The following is a 13,501-nucleotide window of genomic DNA, read 5'->3' as shown; positions in this document are numbered from 1 at the left end:
AATCTCTGAAGGGCCGAAAGATGAAAGCTGAAAAAGAATAAGGCAGAAGAGAGCGCTGAGGACACGCTTGTCCTCCCCTCCTTTTGCATTCCCTCTCCTCTTTTCCCTCTGCTCTCTTCCAGGCTGCGAAAAAAATTACACAGTGAACTGTGAAACGAGGGGTTGGGATCATTTGGAGTTTATAAATATGTAGATACACGCACAAACTGTTTCATACAGTGAGGAAGGGTTGCTGAAAAGCCAGAAAAGAAAAAGTGTGTCCAGGCCAGGTTACATGTCCTGGGAAATATGCAATCTCACAAGAATGATGGTAGCGCCATCGCAGGTCCTGTTTCTGCCAATGTTTCTTACTCGGAGGGAGTGGAGACATAATATTTCATCCTGCTGCTCTGGGATTCAGATATTGACACTGGAGTGATGGACTTGGTCCGAAACTGGTCCAACCTCATCACTGGTAACTCTAGAACAAATAGAAATTGCACAGCTGAGATTTTAAGGCTTCTTCCTCTTTTCAAACTGCAGAACCTCAGTTTGAAAATATAAAACAGCTATTATCATCAACATTTAGAAATGAAACTCAGGTATTATCATACATCCGATAGATGAAAGCCAGCAACTCAAACCACAATGTTAAGATTTTAATTAGGTAATTTCAATAAACAAGTAACACCTCTCCCCCTTTCTTATTTCCCCCTGCCCATAACTCAAGGTTGCCCAGCCAGCATAACTCTAGTTACTGGCCAGACAAAACCGAAAACTACTATAAATATAATGTCCCTATCCTGAAGTTACAGACACCCTATAAACACGCTGTCCTGACTGACCCTTCCTAATTCCCCGTTCTCCATGTGACCTCAGCATCAGCTGTGAGTCATCCGTCACCAGCCTGAGGCCCGGGAGCATGCTGCCATTCCCATCCGGCCTGTTCCCTGTCAGACCAGATGTGTCCTCTGATATCGCTTCACCAGTTCAGCCAATCCAGAACAGGTGGTCTTTGACCTCTACATGGGGCTGTTTTGTCAAGGCTTTAACCAGTCAGTCTGGGGCAGAAGGACAGATGAGGGCACATGGAAGGAAAAGGCGAAAGAAATAGTGTTGATGTTTTTCAAAATAATTTAAAGTCACATTTTGTATGTAGCTCTGATATATTTCCCATATTTAACAAATAACTGGCATATTCTTGATAGTTCAGTTGCTCAACATTAAGAAAAAAAGGTTTCATTTAGAGTTGAGTATCAGTTTTTCTTCCTCCCTGACAGGAACAAAATATGTAAGCTGAAAGGCAATTTTAATAATAACAGCACTTTTGAGGTGTGGTATGCAAATGATAGGGTTTTTTTCAGCCTGAAGCTGCCCTTCTGGCTTCAGTCGCTGACGCAAGCTGTCAGTGTGGATATCTTCATATTCTTCACATCAACTTCATATTTTTTCAGGCCACTCCTCAGTTCATGTGTAATGCTGCAAGGCTGTAGGGAATAGGTTTGACATTTCATAGATCTCAGTGGGGGGGCTCTGTGCCACATTTGTTGGATTTTTTTATTCCTGAAAATATAATCTTGATTGGATTCTGAAACTGAGCATCTGTATATATTGGTAAATTTATATTATAAGTTATCAGCTGATAATTAAATTATATAAAGCTGATTATCCTCATTTACTTAACGAGTGCAGCATCTACACACTCTGATACAGTAGGTGGTGTTATGCATCTTTAAAGTTCTTTTGTGATCCACCAGTAAACACAAAGAACATCAGAAAAAGTAGAAGATGATTAGAGAGCCAAACATGTTTGCAGTTTGCAATGTGCAATACATGTTTAAACAGAAAACATCTTAACAGATAATTATCAGTTATTGGCATAGGCTGAAAAAAATCTGCTTTTGTTTCCACAGGAACACAAAATGTCATTATACATATGAATATATACGTTGATTATTTTACCAGCACCTGTTCTATTCACAGGTCATTAGTACAGTGTAATAGCCAAGCAATGTTTAGGACCTGAAAATCTCAGTTTTCATTCTACTTCAAATCATGTAATTTCTAGTTCATGTAATGGTCTGAAATCACACCTAATGTTTGAATACTAAATTCTGTGTAATGATTGTGTTTCTTCAGAGAATCATTGAAATAAACAGATGAGACACATAAAAGCATGAAATTGTGGAATATATTTAACTGTAATGTGTGTGTAATGTACTGAAGGAGAAATGTGGGGAAAACTTTGATAGTTTGGAGGTGAAAGTTTGCAGAATCAAAGGGAAATGAACAAACAAACCATTATGTGTTGGTGTTTTGAAGGTGAATAGTTCAGTAGAACTGAAAAGTTCGCTAAGTGGTGCCTTTTTCTGCAGGTTGTGCAGTTATCTCAGGTTTTCTGTGAAGGCTCATCCTTTTTTTTGCTTGAATCTGCTGAGCCTGTGCAGTTTGCTCCTTTGGCACCGCTGTAGAGCACACCTGTTCCAAGGCCACTGTGAAATGATCTCAGTCCTCACCAATATAAACACGCAACCAGATCCAATTAATAAACTGCTGTTAGTTAGCTGCCTGGCTCGTTCCCAGGAAAACTTGGCTACGGCAAGACAAGTACAGATCTGCTGGGGAGAGAAATCAGTGGGGTCCACTGTGTGTGTGTGTGTGTGTGTGTGTGTGTGTGTGTGTGTGTGTGTGTTTAGTCAGAGACTCTTTGTATTTCTTTGCCATTTACATTTTGTGTTCATTGCACGAACACCCTAAGCGTGGACTGGATTTTATCTCCAGGGATGCTAGAGGCCACTTCTTCTTTGTCCTTGCCTGCCACTGGGATCACGCTGTCTGAATAAAAACATAGAGCACAGGGCGTGAGAGCACTGCCTCTGTATTTCAGAGACTTTTACATTTTGTGTCACTTTTCCAGTCACCAAAAATTGTAGCACATTTGTGAAAAGAAGCATCCTAAAGACCTCAGTTCAAAATGTTCCTGCTTGTTAATGTCTGTGCCAAAAGGTCATTTCAATGCAAAGTGTACTTTTGCTCTCTTTGTTAGTTTAGAATTTGGTTTCAGCTGCTGAGCAGCACGTAGGGACATGCCTTAGACCGGCCTCTCTGCTTGATTTCAATTATAACAGCCTTATGTGTTATTTCATATTAGCTTCTTTGTCCCAAATGTCAGCTTGTTTAAAATAAGTAGCTTAACAGGGTTAAAAAGGGGGAAAATATTTTCCCATTACTCTGTCATGTTTCTTTTTTTATCTTAAGAGCAAAGGGAATTGCTGTGTCATATACAATATTTAAGACTTGACGTGTTGTACAGTGCAAACAGAGCTGGACAGACCTGCAGACTTGTGCCAGCAGCGGCTGCTTTGATGTATAGCATTGATCAATGGCACAGTTGGCCAGCTTCAAATGATTAATGGTGGTCGTATGGGACATTCCACATTAGTCTTGATTAAAGACTTCAATAGCTCTGTCTGGGGGACCAAGGTGCTTGCGTGTGTGTGTGCATGTGTGTGGTGTGTGTGTGTGTGTGTGTGTGTGTGTGTGTGTGTGTGTGTGTGTGTGTGTGTGTGTGTGTGTGTGTGTGTGTGTGTGTGCGCGCGTGTGTGTGTGAGGGAGAGAGAGGGAGAAAGAGAGAGACGGGCCAGGAGTATCGAAGATGTGCAGCCTGACCCGCTTACTTGAGTACATTTAGTATTATAATTTCTGCTTTCTAAGGCCCATTATTGTTTGATTTATCTAATTTAAAGAGATACTATGAGATACTGCTTTTAATGAACTGCAGCCACTGTGATTACAAGTGGCAATTATGTATTAGTGGTAATTACTAAAACATACTTTAGTTTAAGAAGCAGCAGAGAGTCATACAGAGCTGCAGAAATGAATGGAATCAGTGTGCGAAATACTCGTCAATATTCTGGGGGGGTCCCCCGTCTCTGGATTGTTGCACAATACCGGTCTGAATTTTCTCAATATGCCATAGGCCTATACATCACAATATTTCATGGATGCAAGCCAATCAATCAATAGCCTACGTGACAACACACACACACTTAACAATTTTTGATAATCCAATATGCTATAGTATTCATAAAGCATCGCTGACATAGTAGGTTGCATTGGCTAAAGTTGTGCATTACAGTGCAGACACAACAATAATTGGCACCAATCTGGCGCACTTACAAGAGCATGCAACTGAATAAATGCCAGGTATAGCCTATTGGAGACCTGCACGCAATCAATGCACTTGCAAATGAGAGCCTGCAGTATGACCGATCATGTGACATTATTTCACCATCCATCTACAGCAAATACAATCAGACAGATACATCATTGAACATATACACAAAGCTCAGTGGCTTAACTATGCAAAAACAGGCCATCTCTCAAACTGAAAAAGCCAAAGCCAAGCCAAACAACACCAACCCTTAGTGTGTGAGTGATATACTTTGGTTTAGCTGTCGCTTGCTAGCCATTTTTAGTATGACTTCTCAACATTTCTTCTTTCTTCTTCTGACACATGGCACATGGCTAATTTGCATAAGTGCACAGGACTGGCTGGCTCCACATGGCAAAAAATAGAACTTGTGAATTAATGTTTTGAATTCTGAATACTGGACATGGTGAGCTTAAAAACATTTTAGTGACGATCAGTGACTCAAATTTTTTATCTTTTTTTTTTTTTTTTTTAAATAATTAAGTAATTTATTCATTTTTGACAAAATTTGAGATCTACAAAAGTTGCTTTAGAAGCTTTCAGGGGGTCTCATGGGTTAATCGACCCCCCCGTATTTCGCACACTGAATTGAATTATTATTACATTATTTGCAACTATCATTAATTAATTTGTTTGATTATTTTTTCTTACTTGCTCAGTCAGCCACAAAGCCCTCAAAAAGGTTCAAATAGCGGCTGTATGCCCGGACTGCAACAATTAGGGCTGCAGACACTCACCAACGGCCATGACATTAATAGATGACTGACAGTTAGTCTGGTGTGTCAGGGCCCTGAGATATCACAGACAGCAAATACTGCTCCATCTCTCCTATGGTGCTTAAGCTGCCCCAGCTTTTAATTTGAGAATAGAAGGAAGGGTCTAGCATGATGACCCTGCACTTCCAGGTCAAACTGAACAGGTGCTCTTAGTTTGGGTTTATGCAAAAAACTATCCCCATTGCTGCCTTAAATCTAGCGGCACAATTTGCCCTGCTCAAGCAATCTGTTCATGCACTCACTTCTGTCCTCCCATGTGCACAAATCTAAATCAATGCCTGTGTGGCCTCAAAGGTTAACTTGCACACAGAGTAGAGCTTGATTTGGTTTGCACTTGCTCAAATCTTTTGTCACTGCTTCTTCTTTACTACTTTAACTAAAATGTATTGTCATTTTCTGCCCCTTCAAACATGCTGTTTTTTGTTAAAATACTTTATTACTTCGGCTTTTCTCCTTCAACACAATGAGCTTGATGTGCTCATAGTCCAACTAGACCATCCGTTTCCCAGTGAGACCATTTCCTTTCATTCTTCTGTGGCAGGAAAGAAAAGAGGAAAAGAGCCCTTTTGGAACACATGGCCACATCTAAACAACATCATTATGTTTTTGACAAAAAAATAAAAAAAAATCCCCATAGCAACATCCTTGGTGTTTTCTTTGGGAAAGACGATGTGCTCCATTTCAATAGCACAGCTGGCAATGCCAAGATGTCTTTCAATGCGTCGCACCACAGAGGAGGTATATCATCACTAAGGCCTGACAAAGAAAGATCCCAGGTTTACTTTAATTGGATCTGTCCATAGAAGGAGATGCATTGAACTGTATGTGGCTCCGTCTTTCAATGGCCCTATTTGTGAGGAGAAGAACTGGCTGCTAGCTTGTTCGGCTGTCAATTCTGAAGCTTAATCAGGCCTGTAAAAGGAGCTTTCATAGGTGTGTCAAGTCAGTATTGATGGGTTTCCATGGAGTGTAAATAAACTTACACTGACCTCATGACCTGCATGAAGAATATAATTGGAAATAGACGGATGCTAGATGTTGAACAATTTTGGCCGTCTACTTGGACTCCTTCTGTTGCCTCATGCACCAACTCTTCCATCACTCCCACTCCCTCTGTTCCCTCACGTCTGTGACCAAGTTGTTGTGATGCTCTCTTCCTGTCACTGTCTCTCTGTCTATATCTAGGTCTTTCTACCCCCCCATCTCTTGCTGTCTCTTCCTATCCCTTCCTCCCACGCTCTCCACATGCATGCTTGTGTTTTCAGTGAGCTGCTCTTCTGTCACCATGCAACCTGAGCCCCTGACAAAGCCACCTTTGGGGAACTTTGGACCTCAGACTGCTGTTCGGTGCCAACACGTGTCCTCTTACTTTGGTGCCAAGCCTCCGTGTGACTTTCTCTTGGATGCCAAGGCATTTTGTTCTGCCTGTCGGAATCAATTCACGCATTATTACAAGGTTAAACACCAGTCACCTACAAGCAACGGGTTTCTATTAGCTGTTACAGTAAAGCGGAGAAAACTAGCTGTGTTCAGAAAGACAAGAGGACTGCATTAAAAAACTGAGCCCCTACATTCTTTTTAAAAAGTTCAACATTTTGGGATATCCAGCTAATGCTTTGACCCTGCTTTTGTTGCAACGCAAAGCAACATCATCTGGCAACTCACTGCATGGGTTGGTCAAGTAAAGGCAATCCATGCACACATTCCTTGTAGGTTACTTTGTAACATGCACAGCAGATTTTCACTGTTGATCAGGCGATTTTCATAACAGGATAAAATGAACACTGCAGTCTTTCCTTTCCAGAGCAGAAATCCATCCTCACAATATTGAAAACTGTATTTTACTTTGAAATCTGTGAGTGTCTGATATGCCTTCAAAATCATTGATCCACCACTCATCCATCTCTCTTGGATCATATTTTCATTGTCTCGCTGGTACACAAAATATCAGTTCCTAACAACGTAATACAATAGATTCATACAGGTTTACTGCAGTGGCTGTAAGTCATTTATCTGCTGTTGCTGTTTTGTCAGGTAGAGAATAAAAAAGCACTTTGGCAGTCAGATCTCCTCCAGCTCCCCTTTAACACTGTGTGTAGAGACCACTATACCCAAGTACACATCTTGTCCGGGTCCATGAGATCAGGAGCACACTGTTAGAGTACTTTTACACATCCTGTCTGTTTAAGTATTGATTTGATTGTGAATTTCACCTCGTTTCCCCTCGGATGACATTGTGGTTGTAGTTTTTGTTAAGCTTAGAGCACACAGTAATCACATATTGCCTCCTGCCATCTTTAATTAGTTGGCTAAGAGAGTTTGTGGATAATGCAGAGCGTCCTTGGGGAAAGTTGCCCGGTCTTCAAGGACAATAAGAAAAAAAAAAAAGCGAGGCAGAGAGAGCAGTCTAGGTGTTTCTTGGGGAAAAGATTAGAGTGGTAGTTTTTTGACCGATGGGATCAGAGCCAAGCATCAGAGCCAAGCTAGCTCAAAGTCCTTGTTTTCTTCTCTTTAAGTCTCTCCCTGTCGTAGGTTCACTTCCTCTCTTTGCCTCTCTCATTCCCTAAAAGTGTGATTAATTTCCCTGACCCAAAAGATCTCTGGGGAAGATCAGTCTTAAACCTTTTTTTTTTTCTCTCTCGACCAATGGATAGTTTAAATCGATTCGGCCCTGAAGAAAATCACCTAACTTCTGATTTGAAATAAAGTTCTTGCATGATGTTATTCACATTGAGCTGGATTCAACTTGTTTATTTGTATATTTTTAGTACAATAAAACTACTTTACCTACAAACGTCGTTGGAGTGCAAATGTATTATATACATAAAGATTCAATGTGTTCCACTTATTGCCCTAATTTTGCTTTCGATGAACCAGTTAAGTACATGAATGCATTTATGCAGTAGTCAGCATATGGCATCATCTATTTGTTCGCTGCTACAGACTATTTTTAGGGGCCTGCAGCAGTAGAGAGAGGATGGCGAGGGTGTTGTCACAGCACTTAGCCAGTGTGGTCAGGTTGCGTTTTGTGTTTCGGTCCCTCTCGCTCTCCGTATGTGTTCATTTCTCATTCATGCGAGGGAACACTGAGTGGAACATCTCCCAATCTTAACTGCTTTTAACCTTACATGTACTGAACAGAGAGTGGGTCACCTGTCAAGGGTGCTGGCCAGCAGAACAATTAGGATCGTGTGAGCTTAAGCGGTTTTCTAGTTTGTTTCTGAGCTCTTAACAGAGAGTAAGAGCCTCCGAATGAGAGCACAGAGGTGATGCATTTGCAGCCTCGTTCTCAAACTCCTTAAAAAAGGGTTTCTGTTCTAAATTAGACCCTGATATGCTCTGTATGGTGTTAGTAGAATGAAGCATTGCCTCAGTGTAGGTGAGTAGAAAATCTATTATCTGCGTTGGAATTTTTGATGTGGTGGAGTGGGGCTACAGATGTTGATGGTGCATAATATCCCTATTTATCGTGGGCCTCATTTATCTGCATCAGCAGGGAACATCCTGTAGAGTGTGGTACATGAGTGATTACATTACCTCGCTGTACATAGATACATTTCTCAAGATAATAAAATGCATGCGTGAACTTTACATTATAATGCACATCCATGCATTTGTCTATGACAGGATACAGCCATTAGTGTACAATTTGTCACCAAGTTGCAGTTCCTGGGCCAGGGAAGCAGCATGCAGTAGGGTGTATCATCATCACATTTCACACACAACCTCCTAAGACCTTTTGCCATAAAAGCTTGATATAAAAGCTTTAATGAGACTTTCTTTGTCAAGTAGAAATTGCTTTGTCTGTGATTCACTTCCTCTATATTTCAGCGTGGCACAGAATTGGTCATTTGTAGTATGTTTGCAGTGGACCCATGAGAAATAACTACTGTGCTGCCTGAGACAGCAAAGCTCAGCAGCTGTTTCCCTCTCTCACTGGTGTTTATCTGATATGGTTAATGCCAGCAATATTGCACCCGTTGCTATCAGCACATACAGGTGATATAAGATACAGATTAAAGGGATTATCGAGATTGCGTCTGAACTAAAGCCCCTGTTCTGCAGCAGTTTCCTCATGCATTATCATGTATGTTCCAGATCCAGATTCCAGATTCAAATCACAAACGTGTTGTTACTGAACATAATGTACAGAATAAATTTCATAACTCTGGCAGGTCGCATACTGCCGGTTTCAGTACAATATGTCAAACAGCTTTATCAGTGATCAGAGGGCTTGTATTCATCCGTTTGAAAGGTCAGGAGTGTTTACATACAGAACAGATCTATGCGCACACACAATCACACACAGACACACACAAGGTAGTCCAGTGCACACATGAGAGGAAGCAGTGTTCACAATAAATCCAGATGTGACCTGGAAAACAAGGTAGAGAGGAAGTGCATCACCGACATCACTGATAGAGGGGGATTTTTGCTGAATGGGTCCATGTTGAACTAGACAACACAGGGGCAGCAGCACAATGAATCGACACGCTGTGTGTATAAACAGAAGCCAGTGGGAGGAAAACATTAACATACTGTTGCTGCTTTGATGGAGGAGCAGATAGATGTATACTGAAAGAGATAAATATGTTCTTTTGGAACAGAAACTTTAAAAGTTATGGTTCATATTTATTATTAATGATTTAATGTTTATTTTTTATTGTTTGTTTGTTTCTCTTTATGTTGTGATATTATTTTACAAGCTGAAATATTTACTGACATCTGGGAAATCGACAACATTGCTACAGTAAGGTGTGACCACAATAAAGCCAATGTTTAAAAAGCTGCAAACAAGCATTTAAACCACTTTATCTGGAGGTACATTTGAAAGTAAGCACAGCTGAAATATAATAAGCTCTAATGATGCTGAAATAAATGTGTGGACGCACAATGAGGGCAAGCACAGTAAGTCAAACATGGATCAGAAGTCAGTCTGTAAACTGGGATGGATGTTTCAAAAGACAGCACATTTATTTTTATTTAATTTGTCAGACTGCTGGTGTTTCTCACACTGCCTGACTTCTTTTTAACAATGTGTTTGCTTCCTTAGATGTCAACAATTAATTGGCAAGTGCAATGTTATTATTAGGACTGTAAAGATAACTAATTAGATGTCAACTAGTGTTGAAAAATCGAATTTGAATTAGTCAGAATGTTCAGATTCCAGCTTCTTAAATGTGAACATTTTCTTTTTTGTTTCTTTTTTTTACTCCTAATTGTGAAAGTAAAGACAGATTAATTGACGCAGATATAATCGCAAGTTGCTGCCCCAGTTATTATCACAATTATGAATGGCCAAAGTGAAAAGGATAAGCTAAGATTCAGCACGTGCTGTCTGTGATTGAACTAGTGAAGATCAGTGACATTTCTTGTAATCCTTTTAAAGACCGTATTGAGAGACCAATGGCTTGGTGACCTCTATATCTTGTGGTCAGCGGGCAGATGAATGCAGTGCAGTATTGTGTATTAGACACTGATGTGCTCCAGTCTGTCACATTGGCTTTAGCCATGAGAGAAATGTCAAGTGTCTCCCAGCAAGAAACTCAAAATCAGGCCTCTGATTAATTTAAAAGCACTTGTTGTTTTACCACTCGTTGCCTGTCCAATAATTGACGTCTTCTGCTCAATACCCAGCCGCCATGACAACTCAAGTTACACCGCATCTGCATCGATGACGGATTGCTCACCCTGATCCTCATGTTAAAATGAAACATCAGTGCCGAGTGAAAGTTTCCATCTCCACCATGTTTGCAAGGTAATGGGCTGGAGAATGACAGAGTGCGGGCTATTATCTTATTGGAGAATCAGTGCAGCATGCGTGAAAGTGTAAAGAGTGGGTTTAATGACGTGTGGCGTTTTTTAAGAGGAGGGGGAGAAATGCTCCATGGGGTGTGGAACTGGAGAGCTGATGTTCTGGGGATGTGTTCAGACAGCGGAGCGACGACTTGTTGTATTAAAGCAGTTGTCTTGCACAGCACCAAGTGCTCCTTACAGCGTGAAGTTTAAAGTCGGTCTGTCAACTTTTAGGATTTTAAAAAATGAGCAAATGTGTGGATGACATGGCTGAGTGTGAGGAGATGAATGATATTGATATGCCCCAGTTTTAAAGAAATTATGCAATAAGACAGAAATAAAAGGCAAGGAGAGAAACAGGGAAAGACAAAAAAACATCTTCTTTTTTTTGTGCTCAGCTCTTAATTGCATATTTCCCCCGAAGACAAAAAAGTATGGCTGAACAATGAGGCTGCCCAGGGGAGCCGCCATAGATTAATTGGACAGATAGGAACCCTCTGACATTAACATTTATGCATTTGTTTACTCTTTTTCAATGAATAATAATAGGCCACCTCCCTTGAAGATCCCTAGTCACTCATTAGTTCCGGTGTATAGCTTGTTGTGGATGGGAATATTGAAGAGGCAAAAGCATAAAAACAGTTCATCTTGGTACTGGGCAGGCATACAAAAACTATTTCCAGAGCTTGCTTGGAATACTTCTTTTCACAAACTTTTAATGAAGGTTTGATGCTACTGTACACACTTGTTATCTACAGTGTATATCAGCTTCACTTAGCAGAAGAACATTTGATGAGGTAAAATAGCCTTGATCTTCTGCCTGGCATGCTTGCAAATGATTTACCTTTGGGTGAATTTGTTCAAAAGATACAATGTGTTCAGCATTATCTTTCTAGTAAATCATTTTTGAGTTATTACCTGAATGGTTATTCAGGCCTGATGTGCCAGTTTTTTATGGGGTTCACACCATTTTAAATGGTTTAATTGAAAACATTGCGGCTACGGATGCTTCTTTTCATCTCACTCCAGTATTTGAAGTGAAATATTTATTCTGAAAGCGTGAGATGTAAGCTGGGGGCTCGCTCACTGGTAGCCTGCAGCTGCACTTCCAGACACATTGCCAGAGATCCTATTGATTTGCCTGAAAAAGATGGTTTACTGGGGACAGGTTTACGACACCGAACAGGTGCCGTTTTTTTTTTTGTTGAACTCTGTATTTTTAGTTAACATTATGTGAACTTGTCCAGCCCTAACCTGCAAAAGGCCACCAGGATAAAGTCAAACTGTTGTTATAAATCACCCCTATCTTTGTAAAGATCAATTTGAGAATGTAAATGACTCTTTGGTCTATTTATCTTAGACATCCAGATGTGTGTCTAACAACTGCATAACCGCCAGTGCTGAATTGGATTGGGTACTTTGCCTTGAGGAAAACAACAAAGATGCTCATGATTTTAAGCGGCAACATGTATAATTAATGGTACAGCAACAGTAAAGTCATAGAACATGGTTGCCTTCATTTTTCCCTTTTTCACAGACCTACTCAAAACAACAGAACCATTTAACTGACTCATTCGCCAGCAGGAAAATCACATCAAACCTGGGTGACTCCCCCTTCACAAGATAGAAAATGCAGCCCTATTAAGAAAAAAAAACTAATCTAAACAATACTATAAAACAGATTAGTGACATAAATAAGATAGAGGTATGATATCCTTTGCTTTTCATTTGGTCCTCTACCCAGAACAACTGCTGGCAATAAAATATGTTAGATGATTTATTAAATGAGTTAAGGGAGGTTAAGAGACTCAAAAAAGCTTGTTTCCAATTGAACCTCTTGAAGTAAATCAACTTTTTTTCTTAATGCAGAAAATCTTCCAGATAGATAATGAGCTCCTTAACTGTTTTCATCCATTACTTCAACAGATTAATCAAGCATGTATTCATTGCTCTGCTATCCAGAGCATATGGTATGTTACTCACCATACATAGACAGTTTATGCTTCACTGCTTGGTAGTTGGGGGGGATATTGCCTCCAGGCATTTTGAACTTGTGCCGTTATCATCCGATGCCCAGAAACTGGTTTGTTGGATAGAGAATTCAAACACTCTGTTAGCCACACATTTCACTTCCACAACGGCCTAATGTTAAGCTGCGAAAGCTCGGCGCTTTAATTACAACAAACAGCCTCAGTGGTGTAATAAGTGGAGAGGATACAAACACCAGCGGCTAATTTTGCACGAGATGGACAAAATGGATGAGGCAGCGTTAAAGCAGCCGGCCGTACAGAGTAGTTAGATGGTTGGCCTGGATTCATGTACAGGCTTCAGTCTTACTGTAGATGAGCGCATTTTCCCTCCCGCTGATTCGACAACCTGCTCCCTTTAAAGGCCGCAGGGGGAATATGACATCATGCACTTTGTACAGTTACGAGGAAAAATATGTTTAGTGTGGGAATTGTTTTATGGTGTTAAATATTCCGAACATGTAGGCCAGCAGCTATGAAACAGTTCATTCTTTAACAGCTCTGCTGTACCTCGCTGCTGTTAGCTGTGGTGATTGCTTTAGCTCACAACCGAGGGAAATAATCACATTGATATAGCTTCGGTACAAATTGCAATGTTTCACACCCACCTGATGTGTGCTTTCATTAAAGGTATAAAAAGGTTTGGGGCTTGACACCACAGCCTTTTTTTAATCCTCATTCTGCACCTGCAGCCTTGCATTTTTACCAGA

The 13,501-nt window shown here is 40.5% G+C and overlaps 1 protein-coding gene across 4 annotated transcripts in view; it reads left to right on the top strand.

Moving 5' to 3' along the window:
- Positions 1–13,501, top strand: part of adam12 (ADAM metallopeptidase domain 12) — a 95,592-nt gene that overhangs the window by 17,170 nt on the left and 64,921 nt on the right. The gene's annotated exons all lie outside the window — the stretch shown is intronic.

Source organism: Acanthopagrus latus, chromosome 15 (genome assembly GCF_904848185.1).
Source record: "Acanthopagrus latus isolate v.2019 chromosome 15, fAcaLat1.1, whole genome shotgun sequence".
Classification (NCBI taxonomy): domain Eukaryota; kingdom Metazoa; phylum Chordata; class Actinopteri; order Spariformes; family Sparidae; genus Acanthopagrus; species Acanthopagrus latus.
This window is presented reverse-complemented; position numbering and strand designations above follow the sequence as displayed.